At 56.2% G+C, this 13533-nt stretch overlaps 1 protein-coding gene across 1 annotated transcript in view; it reads left to right on the forward strand.

Annotated features, from left to right (window-relative positions):
• The window catches only part of LOC138355073 (involucrin-like), a 144034-nt gene that overhangs the window by 114015 nt on the left and 16486 nt on the right, over positions 1-13533 (forward strand). The window lies entirely within an intron of this gene.

Here is a 13533-nt window from a genome sequence, read left to right on the forward strand (position 1 = left end):
CGGCCCCCACACTCTCCAGCCCGGCCCCCCCCACTCTCCAGCCCGTCCCCCACACTCTCCATCCCGGCCCCCCACACTCTCCAGCCCGACCCCCCACACTCTCCAGCCCGACCCCCCACACTCTCCATCCCGGCCCCCACACTCTCCAGCCCGGCCCCCACACTCTCCAGCCCGGCCCCCACACACTCCAGCCCGGCCCCCCACACTCTCCAGCCCGGCCCCCACACTCTCCATCCCGGCCCCCACACTCTCCATCCCGGCCCCCACACTCTCCACCCCGGCCCCCCACACTCTCCAGCCCTGCCCCCTACACTCTCCAGCCCGGCCCCCACACTCTCCATCCCGGCCCCCACACTCTCCAGCCCGGTCCCCCACACTCTCCAGCCCGACCCCCCACACTCTCCATGCCAGCCCCCACACTCTCCAGCCCGGCCCCCACACTCTCCATCCCGGCCCCCCACACTCTCCATCCCGGCCCCCACACTCTCCATCCCGGCCCCCACACTCTCCAGCCCGGCCCCCCCCACTCTCCAGCCCGTCCCCCACACTCTCCATCCCGGCCACCCACACTCTCCAGCCCGACCCCCCACACTCTCCAGCCCGACCCCCCACACTCTCCATCCCGGCCCCCACACTCTCCAGCCCGGCCCCCACACTCTCCAGCCCGGCCCCCACACACTCCAGGCCGGCCCCCCACACTCTCCAGCCCGGCCCCCACACTCTCCATCCCGGCCCCCACACTCTCCATCCCGGCCCCCACACTCTCCATCCCGGCCCCCCACACTCTCCAGCCCGGCCCCCCACACTCTCCATCCCGGCCCCCACACTCTCCAGCCCGGCCCCCTACACTCTCCATCCCGGCTCCCCACTCTCCGTCCCGGCCCCCCACACTCTCCAGCCCGGCCCCCCACACTCTCCATCCCGGCCCCCCACACTCTCCAGCCCGACCCCCACACTCTCCAGCCCGACCCCCCACACTCTCCATCCCGGCCCCCACACTCTCCAGCCCGGCCCCCACACTCTCCAGCCCGGCCCCCACACACTCCAGCCCGGCCCCCCACACTCTCCAGCCCGGCCCCCACACTCTCCATCCCGGCCCCCCACACTCTCCATCCCGGCCCCCACACTCTCCATCCCGGCCCCCACACTCTCCAGCCCGGCTCCCCACACTCTCCAGCCCGGCCCCCACACTCTCCAGCCCGGCTCCCCACACTCTCCAGCCCGGCTCCCAAACTCTCCAGCCCGGCACCCTACACTCTCCAGCCCGGCCCCCCACACTCTCCCGCCCGGCCCCCCACACTCTCCATCCCGGCCCCCACACTCTCCAGCCCGGCCCCCCACACTCTCCAGCCCGGCCCCCCACACTCTCCATCCCGGCCCCCCACACTCTCCAGTTCGGCCCCCCACACTCTCCAGCCCGGCCCCTACACTCTCCAGCCCGGCCCCCCACACTCTCCATCCCGGCCCCCACACTCTCCATCCCGGCCCCCACACTCTCCAGCTCGGCCCCCCACACTCTCCAGCCCGGCCCCCCACACTCTCCAGCCCGGCCCCCCACACTCTCCATCCCGGCCCCCACACTCTCCAGCCCGGCCTCCACACTCCAGCGCGGCCCCCACACTGCCAGCCCAGCCCCCCACACTCTCCATCCCGGCACCCCATACTCTCCATCCCGGCCTCCACACTCTCCATCCCGGCCTCCACACTCTCCATCCCGGTCCCCCACACTCTCCAGCCCGGCCCCCACACTCTCCATCCCGGTCCCCCACACTCTCCAGCCCGGCCCCCCACACTCTCCAGCCCGGCCCCCACACTCTCCAGCCTGGCCCCCACAGTCTCCATCCCGGCCCCCCACACTCTCCATCCCGGCCCCCCCACACTCTCCAGCCCGGCTCCCCACACTCTCCAGCCCGGCTCCCCACACTCTCCAGACCGGCCCCCCACACTCTCCAGCCCGGCTCCCCACACTCTCCAGTCCGGCTCCCCCGCACTCTCCATCCCGGCCCCCCACACTCTCCAGCCCGGCTCCCCACACTCTCCAGCCCGGCTCCCACACTCTCCATCCCGGCCCCCCACACTCTCCAGCCCGGCTCCCCACACTCTCCAGCCCGGCTCCCACACTCTTCAGCCCGGCCCCCCACACTCTCCAGCCCGGCCCCCCACACTCTCCATCCCTTCCCCCACACTCTCCAGCCCGGCCCCCCACACTCTCCAGCTCGGCCCCCACACTCTCCATCAAGGCCCCCCACACTCTCCAGCTCGGCCCCCCACACTCTCCAGCCCGGCCCCCACACTCTCCAGCTCGGCCCCCCACACTCTCCAGCCCGGCCCCCACACTCTCCAGCCCGGCCCCCCACACTCTCCAGCCCGGCCCCTACATTCTCCATCCCGGCCACCCACACTCTCCATCCCGGCTCCCACACTCTCCAGCCCGGCCCCCCACACTCTCCAGCCCGGCCACCCACACTCTCCAGCCCAGCCCCCACACTCCAGCCCGGCCCCCATGCACACTGCCAGCCTGACCCCCCACACTCTCCATCCCGGCCCCCACACTCTCCAGCCCGGCCCCCCACACTCTCCAGCCCGGCCTCCACACTCTCCATCCCGGCCCCCCACACTCTCCATCCCGGCCCCCCACACTCTCCATCCCGGTCCCCCACACTCTCCAGTCCGGCCCCCCACACTCTCCATCCCGGCCCCCCACACTCTCCAACCCGGCCCCCCACACTTTTCAGCCCGGCCCCCCACACTCTCCAGCCCGGCCCCCCACACTCTCCAGCCCGGCCCCCCACACTCTCCAGCCCGGCCCCCCACACTCTCCAGCCCGGCCCCCACACTCTCCAGCCCGGCCCTCAACACTCTCCAGCCCGGCCCCACACACTCTCCAGCCTCCCCCCCCACACTCTCCAGCCCGGCCTCCACACTCCAGCGCGGCCCCCACACTGCCAGCCCAGCCCCCCACACTCTCCATCCCGGCACCCCATACTCTCCATCCCGGCCTCCACACTCTCCATCCCGGCCTCCACACTCTCCATCCCGGTCCCCCACACTCTCCAGCCCGGCCCCCACACTCTCCATCCCGGTCCACCACACTCTCCAGCCCGGCCCCCCACACTCTCCAGCCCGGCCCCCACACTCTCCAGCCTTGCCCCCACAGTCTCCATCCCGGCCCCCACACTCTCCATCTCGGCCCCCACCCTCTCCAGCCCGGCCCCCACACTCTCCAGCCCGGCCCCCACACTCTCCAGCCCGGCCCCCCACACTCTCCAGCCCTGCCCCACACACTCTCCAGCCCGGCCCCCACACTCTCCATCCCGGCCCCCACACTCTCCATCCGGTCCCCCACACTCTCCAGCCCGACCCCCCACACTCTCCATGCCAGCCCCCACACTCTCCAGCCCGGCCCCCACACTCTCCATCCCGGCCCCCTACACTCTCCATCCCGGCCCCCACACTCTCCATCCCGGCCCCCACACTCTCCAGCCCGGCCCCCCCACTCTTCAGCCCGGCCTCCACACTCTCCATCCCGGCCTCCCACACTCTCCAGCCCGGCCCCCCACACTCTCCAGCCCGGCCCCCACACTCTCCATCCCGGCCCCCCACACTCTCCAGCCCGGCCTCCCACACTCTCCATCTCGGCCCCCCACACTCTCCAGCCCGGCCCCACACACTCTCCAGCCTCCCCCCCCACACTCTCCAGCCCGGCCTCCACACTCCAGCGCGGCCCCCACACTGCCATCCCAGCCCCCCACACTCTCCATCCCGGCACCCCATACTCTCCATCCCGGCCTCCACACTCTCCATCCCGGCCTCCACACTCTCCATCCCGGTCCCCCACACTCTCCAGCCCGGCCCCCACACTCTCCATCCCGGTCCACCACACTCTCCAGCCCGGCCCCCCACACTCTCCAGCCCGGCCCCCACACTCTCCAGCCTTGCCCCCACAGTCTCCATCCCGGCCCCCACACTCTCCATCTCGGCCCCCACCCTCTCCAGCCCGGCCCCCACACTCTCCAGCCCGGCCCCCACACTCTCCAGCCCGGCCCCCCACACTCTCCAGCCCTGCCCCACACACTCTCCAGCCCGGCCCCCACACTCTCCATCCCGGCCCCCACACTCTCCATCCGGTCCCCCACACTCTCCAGCCCGACCCCCCACACTCTCCATGCCAGCCCCCACACTCTCCAGCCCGGCCCCCACACTCTCCATCCCGGCCCCCTACACTCTCCATCCCGGCCCCCACACTCTCCATCCCGGCCCCCACACTCTCCAGCCCGGCCCCCCCACTCTTCAGCCCGGCCCCCACACTCTCCATCCCGGCCTCCCACACTCTCCAGCCCAGCCCCCCACACTCTCCAGCCCGGCCCCCACACTCTCCAGCCCGGCCCCCCACACTCTCCAGCCCGGCCCCCCACACTCTCCAACCCGGGCCCCACACTCTCCATCCCGGCCCTCACACTCTCCATCCCGGTCCCCCACACTCTCCAGCCCGACCCTCCACACTCTCCATCCCGGCCCCCACACTCTCCAGCCCGGCCCCCACACTCTCCAGGCCGGCCCCCACACTCTCCAGCCCGGCCCCCCACACTCTCCAGCCCGGCCCCCACACTCTCCATCCCGGCCCCCACACTCTCCATCCCGGCCCCCACGCTCTCCATCCCGGCCCCCACACTCTCCAGCCCGGCTCCCCACACTCTCCAGCCCGGCCCCCACACTCTCCATCCCGGCCCCCCACACTCTCCAGCCCGGCCCCCCACACTCTCCAGCCCGGCCCCCACACTCTCCATCCCGTCCCCCCACACTCTCCAGCCCGGCCCCCACACTCTCCAGCTCGGCCCCCCACACTCTCCAGCCCGGCCCCCACACTCTCCATCCCGGCCACCCACACTCTCCAGCCCGGCCCCCACACTCTCCAGCCTGGGTCCCCACACTCTCCAGCCCGGCCTCCACACTCTCCATCCCGGCCCCCCACACTCTCCAGCCCGGCCCCCCACACTCTCCATCCCGGCCCCCACACTCTCCAGCCCGGGTCCCCACACTCTCCAGCTCCGGCCTCCACACTCTCCATCCCGGCCCCCCACACTCTCCAGCCCGGCCCCCCACACTCTCCATCCAGGCCCCCACACTCTCCATCCCGGCCCCCCACACTCTCCAGCCCGGCCCCCCACACTCTCCATCCCGGCCCCCACACTCTCCAGCCCGGCCCCCCACACTCTCCATCCCGGCCCCCACACTCTCCAGCCCGGCCCCCCACACTCTCCATCCCGGCCCCCACACTCTCCAGCCCGGCCCCCTACACTCTCCATCCCGGCTCCCCACTCTCCATCCCGGCCCCCCACACTCTCCAGCCCGGCCCCCTCACACTCTCTGCATGCCGGCCCCCACACTCTCCATCCCGGCTCGATCCCACACTCGCCAGCCCGGCCCCCACACTCTCCATCCCGGCCACCCACACTCTCCATTCCGACCCCCACACTCTCTAGCCTGGCCCCCCCCCGCACTCTCCATCCCGGCCCCCCCACACTCTCCAGCCCGGCCCCCCACACTCTCCAGCCCGGCTCCCCACACTCTCCAGCCCAGCTCCCCCGCACTCTCCATCCCGGCCCCCCACACTCTCCAGCCCGGCTCCCCACACTCTCCAGCGCGGCTCCCACACTCTCCATCCCGGCCCCCCACACTCTCCAGCCCGGCTCCCCACACTCTCCAGCCCGGCCCCCCACACTCTCCAGCCCGGCCCCCCACACTCTCCATCCCGGCCCCCACACTCTCCAGCCCGGCCCCCCACACTCTCCAGCCCGGCCCCCCACACTCTCCATCCCGGCCCCCCACACTCTCCAGCTCGGCCCCCCACACTCTCCAGCCCGGCCCCCTACACTCTCCAGCCCGGCCCCCCACACTCTCCATCCCGGCCCCCACACTCTCCATCCCGGCCCCCACACTCTCTAGCTCGGCCCCCCACACTCTCCAGCCCGGCCCCCAACACTCTCCAGCCCGGCCCCCCACACTCTCCATCCCGGCCCCCACACTCTCCAGCCCGGCCCCCACACTCTCCATCCCGTCCCCCCACACTCTCCAGCCCGGCCCCCACACTCTCCAGCTCGGCCCCCCACACTCTCCAGCCCGGCCCCCGCACTCTCCATCCCGGCCCCCCACACTCTCCAGCCCGGCTCCCCACACTCTCCAGCGCGGCTCCCACACTCTCCATCCCGGCCCCCCACACTCTCCAGCCCGGCTCCCCACACTCTCCAGCCCGGCCCCCCACACTCTCCAGCCCGGCCCCCCACACTCTCCATCCCGGCCCCCACACTCTCCAGCCCGGCCCCCCACACTCTCCAGCCCGGCCCCCCACACTCTCCATCCCGGCCCCCCACACTCTCCAGCTCGGCCCCCCACACTCTCCAGCCCGGCCCCCTACACTCTCCAGCCCGGCCCCCCACACTCTCCATCCCGGCCCCCACACTCTCCATCCCGGCCCCCACACTCTCTAGCTCGGCCCCCCACACTCTCCAGCCCGGCCCCCAACACTCTCCACCCCGGCCCCCCACACTCTCCATCCCGGCCCCCACACTCTCCAGCCCGGCCCCCACACTCTCCATCCCGTCCCCCCACACTCTCCAGCCCGGCCCCCACACTCTCCAGCTCGGCCCCCCACACTCTCCAGCCCGGCCCCCACACTCTCCATCCCGGCCACCCACACTCTCCAGCCCGGCCCCCACACTCTCCAGCCTGGGTCCCCACACTCTCCAGCCCGGCCTCCACACTCTCCATCCCGGCCCCCCACACTCTCCAGCCCGGCCCCCACACTCTCCATCCCGGCCCCCACACTCTCCAGCCCGGGTCCCCACACTCTCCAGCTCCGGCCTCCACACTCTCTATCCCGGCCCCCCACACTCTCCAGCCCGGCCCCCCACACTCTCCATCCAGGCCCCCACACTCTCCATCCCGGCCCCCCACACTCTCCAGCCCGGCCCCCCACACTCTCCATCCCGGCCCCCACACTCTCCAGCCCGGCCCCCCACACTCTCCATCCCGGCCCCCACACTCTCCAGCCCGGCCCCCCACACTCTCCAGCCCGGCCCCCGACACTCTCCAGCCCGGCCCCCACACTCTCAAACCCGGCCCCCACACTCCCCAGCACTGCCCCCCACGCTCTCCATCCCGGCCCCCACACTCTCCAGCTCGGCCCCCACACTCTGCAGCCCGGCCCCCACACTCTCAAACCCGGCCCCCACACTCTCCAGCCCCCCCCGCAAACAATTTAAGGTTGCCACAACATATCTGGAAAGTATTTGAAAGGATTGGAAACGTTTGTTTTATCATATCAGATACAATATTGTGTGTGGACTTAAATAGGTTTCCAAAACTTATAACCAAAACCTACGTATCTAACACTAATTTGAGATGTTGTGGCAACTTTACAATCTTAACATGAATCATTCATAATCCATTCATATACCAATATGAATCTCTTGTGAAAGGTTTGAGCCTAATCTGAATTGTTTTCACATCTTTGTGTTTAAAGTTAAATTTCTTGAAATTAAATTATATTATTATATATTTTTTTTTTATTTTTATTATATTTTATTTTATATTGTATTATTATTTTTGTTATATTTTTTTATATTATATTATTGTTTTCAATTTAAATATTAAAACCAATTTAAGGGTAAAAAAATCAAATAATTTATATTTCTTTTATTATTTACTAACAAATCAGCAAAAATACAATAATATATATATATATATATATATATATATCTATATATATATATATATATATATATATATGTCGTACCTAGTAGCCAGAACTCATAATAATGAAATGGGTAGCTTTATCATTTCATAAGAAAAAAATTAGAGAAAATATATTAATTCAGGAAAACTTGGCTTATTAGGCAAATCGGGCCTTGAATAGTAGGCCGAGAAGTGCGTTCTGGCTACTAGGTACGACATATATATATATATATATATATATATATATATATATATATATATGTCGTACCTAATAGCCAGAACGCACTTCTCAGCCAACTATGCATGGCCCAATTTGCCTAATAAGCCAAGTTTTCACGAATTAATGTTTTTTTGACTACCTAACCTACCTAACCTAACCTAACCTAACTTTTTCTGCTACCTAACCTAACCTAACCGATAGAGATAGGTTAGGTTAGGTTAGGTAGGGTTGGTTAGGTTCGGTCATATATCTACGTTAATTTTAACTCCAATAAAAAAAAATGACCTCATACATAATGAAATGGGTAGCTTTACCATTTCATAAAAAAAAAATTAGAAAAAATATATTAATTCAGGAAAACTTGGCTTATTACGCAAATCGGGCCTTGCATAGTAAGCCGAGAAGTGCGTTCTGGCTTTTAGGTACGACATATATATATATATATATATATATATATATATATATATATATATATATATATATATATATATATATATATATATATTATATATATATATATATATATATATATATATATATATATATATTTATATATATATATGTATATATATATATATATATATATATATATATATATATATATATATATTAGTGTAATATATAAGGGTGTAGTGTAATAGTATATATATATAATATATATATATATATATATATATATATATATATATATATATATATATATATATATATATATATATATATAATATATATATATATATATATATATATATATATATATATAATATATATATATATATATATAATATATATATATATATATATATATAATGTATATATAATGTATGTAATATACATACATATATTCTATATGTATGTATATTTATATATATATGTATCGGACCTTCTGAAGATGTATTTAATATATGAAAGTACTTAAGGAAATTTCCTGTTTCATTTTTCCTCCGTGGTCTGACATTGTCATATATATATAATATCTATATATATAATATATTTATATATAAGTAATATATTTATATATAAATAATATATATATATATATAAATAATATATATGATAACAACCTATGATAACCATCTTTGTAAACTATATGTAACTCCCTCTTTGTAACAAAGTTCAAATAAAGCAAATATATATGTGTACATACAAAAGAATGGGGTTGGTAGAATATAATATTAGTGTTTAGTGAGAGACCACAAGGTCTCCTCTGAATACTTTGACTATTGTCACGTGGGGGGTGGTGGGCCGGGGCTCTGCTAACACTTAGCTGCTAGGGGCTCAAAGGCCCAAATACTCAGCCCCTCTGACTCCCTGGATTCACCGGAGTCTCCTTGGTCACACAAGAGAGGACCAACAATGCCCACCTCCGCAGGTCTTTGCTTCCACCACAAAAGGGGTGCCACTGATTCACCCTGGAAGCCCTTCCGTCAAACACGGGGAAACTGCTGTTAACAGTTCCAGCCTAGACCCGTGGGGGAGTGAAGGAAGACTCAGGCTTACCTTATAACCATAACCTCCCTGAGTCTTGCCTGCCAGACAAAAAGGTTGCAGGAACTCCTTTCCCGCCCGTCTTCTCTATCTTCTTCTTAGCAAGATCGCCAGCTGGGCTATCATATCCGCACCCCAGCAATGCAGTTCAGTGGGTGTATTTATATATTGTTTGTAGCCAGAAGATTGCTACTCCCATAGATCTGCTACTAGACTGTTGGCCCAGGGTACTCTCCCAGGAAGGTCTGTGTGGCTTTACCTCTCTCTAGCCACTACGTTAATAGTTGCCACCATTCAGACACCGAGACTGATCGGATGGCTAAGGGTACACTTTTATGTAAGTCTGTGCTGTCTCTACCACTCTCCAGGCAATAGGAACTGCTATAGAGAACGTAGTGTTCCTGGATGTGACCCGGTCACAGCTAGGCTTGCCCGCCACACCTTTTCTGACCCTCAACGTCCAGCGTCGCCGCCCTGCGCCGTAGCCGAATATTTTCCAAGTTTGGCCCTCTTTTGCTCAATAAACTTGGCTCCTTTTGCTTCCCAGAAGCGCGGGGTCTCCAATATATCCGATGGGCTGCAATAGCCAGCACTAATCCACTAAGAAAAGCTTGTAGAGCCTCTACTCCTGGAGAGCAGATCGAGGTGCGTCCTGTCTCTTCCAAGGTCGGGTCACTTCTGACGTTGGCGCCGCCCGGGGCACTCGGTGACGTCATGGCGGGCCCTGGTCGCCCGCGACCTAAGTCGGCCAATCCGCGATCGGCTAGTGTCCCTTCCAAAAGGTCATATCTGCATTAGGGGATACTCTTTCATTTTATATCAGGGCGCCAATTTCCCTTTATTTACAACTTATAATGTAACTTCCTTCCCTTTACTGGCAGTCGGTCTGGTCGCCACATATATCATTAGACTCCCTGAACCTCAGAGAATCTGTAGGGAGAGCTGATATGACTCTTTAAGCCGGCAAACGAAAGAAATAGGAGAGGGCACCGTAACACTATGGAATGACATTTCCATATGCGTATGGAAATGTCAAGACACGCAACCCTGGAAACCCACTTCGGCCAATCTTTAGCCAGATACCCACACCCACGTACAGACTGGCGAAGCGACTCAACGGCCTGCTGACTCCTTATGTCCCTTGCGCCTTCAGCCTGAAGTCTCCAAAGGAATTTGTTGACTTACTGCGGGGCACACGGGCCACAGGGATAAGAGCCTCGTTGGACGTAGAATCACTGTTCACCAACGTACCTGTGGACGAGACAATCGGGATGATAGCCGACAGAGTGTATCGTGATCCAGCCTGTACTCCTCTTGACATACCAGAAAATATTCTAAGGAAACTACTCCAAGCTTGTACTAAAGAGGCACCCTTCTTGAGCCCGGATGGGCACATGTATAAGCAAGTAGATGGGGTCGCCATGGGTTCTCCCCTAGGTGTCCTGTTTGCAAACTTCTACATGGGTACCATCGAGCAAAAAGTCTTAGTCGACATGAACTTGAAACCGGCCATATACTGCAGGTATGTTGACGACATTTTTACACAGGTACCTGATGTCAGACATCTGCAGGAGCTGAAGAAGGCATTTGAGCAGAGTTCTGTGCTGCGTTTCACTTACGAGATGGAAAAGGATGGGAAGCTGCCTTTTCTAGATGTAACAGTCATGGAAAGGAGAGGAGGTTTCCACACAGCAGTCTACACTAAGGAAACGAACATAGGAATGTGCCTAAATGCCAACAGCGACTGCTCAGACAGGTACAAGAGGAGTGTTGTTAACGCATATGTCGACCGTGCTCTCAGCCATAGCTCAGAATGGAAGCAAGTCGACGAAGAACTCTGTAGGGTAAGGCAGGTCCTAGTCAACAACGGCATCTCCAATGGTTTCGTCGAAGACATCATAAGAAGGAAAGTGAAACGCCATACAACCTCTGAAGAGACAACTAACACAACACCTATACCCCCTATTAGACTATTTTACAGGAACTTCTTTTCCACAGCTCATAAAACGGAGGAAAGGGTCCTGAAAGATATTGTTAATAGAAACGTTATCCCTACAGACAAAAATCAGAGGATACAACTGACGATTTACTATAAAACCAGAAAAACGGCCAGCCTACTCATGAGAAACTCTCCAGACACGAAGCAGAACGCATTAAAAGAGACCAACGTCGTCTATGCCTTCAAATGCCCTCTTGGGGACTGTAAGCTCCAAAAAACCCAGTATATAGGCAAGACAACAACATCTCTTTCTAGGCGTTTAACGATGCATAAGCAACAGGGCTCCATTAAGGAACATATAATCTCTTCCCACAACCAAACCATCGCCAGAGAAATCCTAGTAAACAACACAGAAATCATCGATAGATACAGCGATAGCAGGCGGCTTGACGTTTGCGAGGCACTACACATTAAGAAGTCAACACCAGCAATCAACAGCCAATTAATGCACAACTATATTCTACCCACCTCAAGACTCCGCTCCAATATAGAAGCATCAAGAAATATAGACCAATAGGCTTTCTACAATCACTTCCATTCAATACCCATTGTTTCGTGTTCTGTCTTGTGTTGATGAAATTAATTCCCTATTAATACCACCTCACCCCATCCACCTCACTCAAATGTAGATATAAACAAATCGGAGATGTGTAAGTTCTATTCAGTTGTGTATGTTTAAACTAAAGTCTTTGAAAATGTAATAAGTTTTACGAAACGTGTCTCAAGTGTCGCGTCAGACTAGAAATAAAAATGAATTTTGGAGAATTGATTTTTGAATTACCACCAACAGTGAAAAGAAATGTACGAAAGGTTGAGAAAATTCGTGTTAGAATTATTAATCTTACTTTTTCAGTCATATTTAATAATATATGTCTACAGGAAAGACTGCTACCAAAATATACTAATATATATATATATATATATATATATATATATATATATATATATATATATATATATATATATATATATATATATATATAATTTATTTATTTAATTATTATATATATACATATATACACACAGACACATATATATAGATTCTATATAGACTCTAGAGAAGATTCAGCGGTATGCCACCAGGCTCGCCACCATTTTCAGTATTCGTCATATCCAAGTCTGTTGTGTGATGCACATGTCTTCTTGCTTCACCACCCTGTAATGAAATATTGTTTGTTACTAATTGTTTTCAATAATACATAAATTATTTTATTATATAATATTTAATTTATTAATTAAAAACCCTTTCCATATTATAGAAAAAAAAACTAAAACAAGAATCTATATAAAACAATATTATATCCTGCATTATTCCAGCCCATTATTAGAGATAGTAGCCACCTCTTATTTTGGTTTTCTTTCATTATTAGTGCTCAGAAAATTAAATATATCTACATATTTAGTCAAAATCAATTACATTATTTTATCTTATTCATAGCATAAATACTCTCAAAGATAACTAAAAAGAGATTGAATTAGAGTACAGCAAATTGGCAAACTTTACCTTGTATCTGTTTCCACCGAGTTTGTTTGGGGCGTTCTTCAACATATCAGCAATACTTGTCTCAACATCTCTTTCAGTTGCATTAGTGTGGGTGTTGATACAGGCTTCTGGAAATTTATAAGAATTAATTATTATATATAATTATAATTCACTTTGTCGGGAGACAAGAAGCCACAGAGTAATAATACATTGTTGGCGTTTATTGAGGTGTTCCCCTGTTCTCCAGTCTTCCTCCGTCCCCTCGTCCTTCCCACCATTCCCTATTCCACAGTCCTCTCGTCCTTCCCACTTCCCTGTCCCCACATCATCCCCACTATTCCCACTTCCCTGTCCCATCGTCCTCCTTACCATTTTCCCCTCCCCTGTCCCTTCTTCCTCCCCCACCATCTCCCATTCACCTGTCCCTTTGTCCTCCCCAGCATTCTCCATTCCCCTGTCCCCACCATCCCCAACTCCCCAGTCCCCTCGTCCTCCCCACCATTACCCTCTCCTCTGTCCCCTCGTCTTCCCCACCATACCCCCCTCTCGTCCTCCCCACCATTCCAAACTACCTCATCCGATGCATTCTATAATGGTCTGATGCTTTCA

The sequence above is a fragment of the Procambarus clarkii genome, chromosome 65, assembly GCF_040958095.1.
Source record: "Procambarus clarkii isolate CNS0578487 chromosome 65, FALCON_Pclarkii_2.0, whole genome shotgun sequence".
Lineage (NCBI taxonomy): Eukaryota > Metazoa > Arthropoda > Malacostraca > Decapoda > Cambaridae > Procambarus > Procambarus clarkii.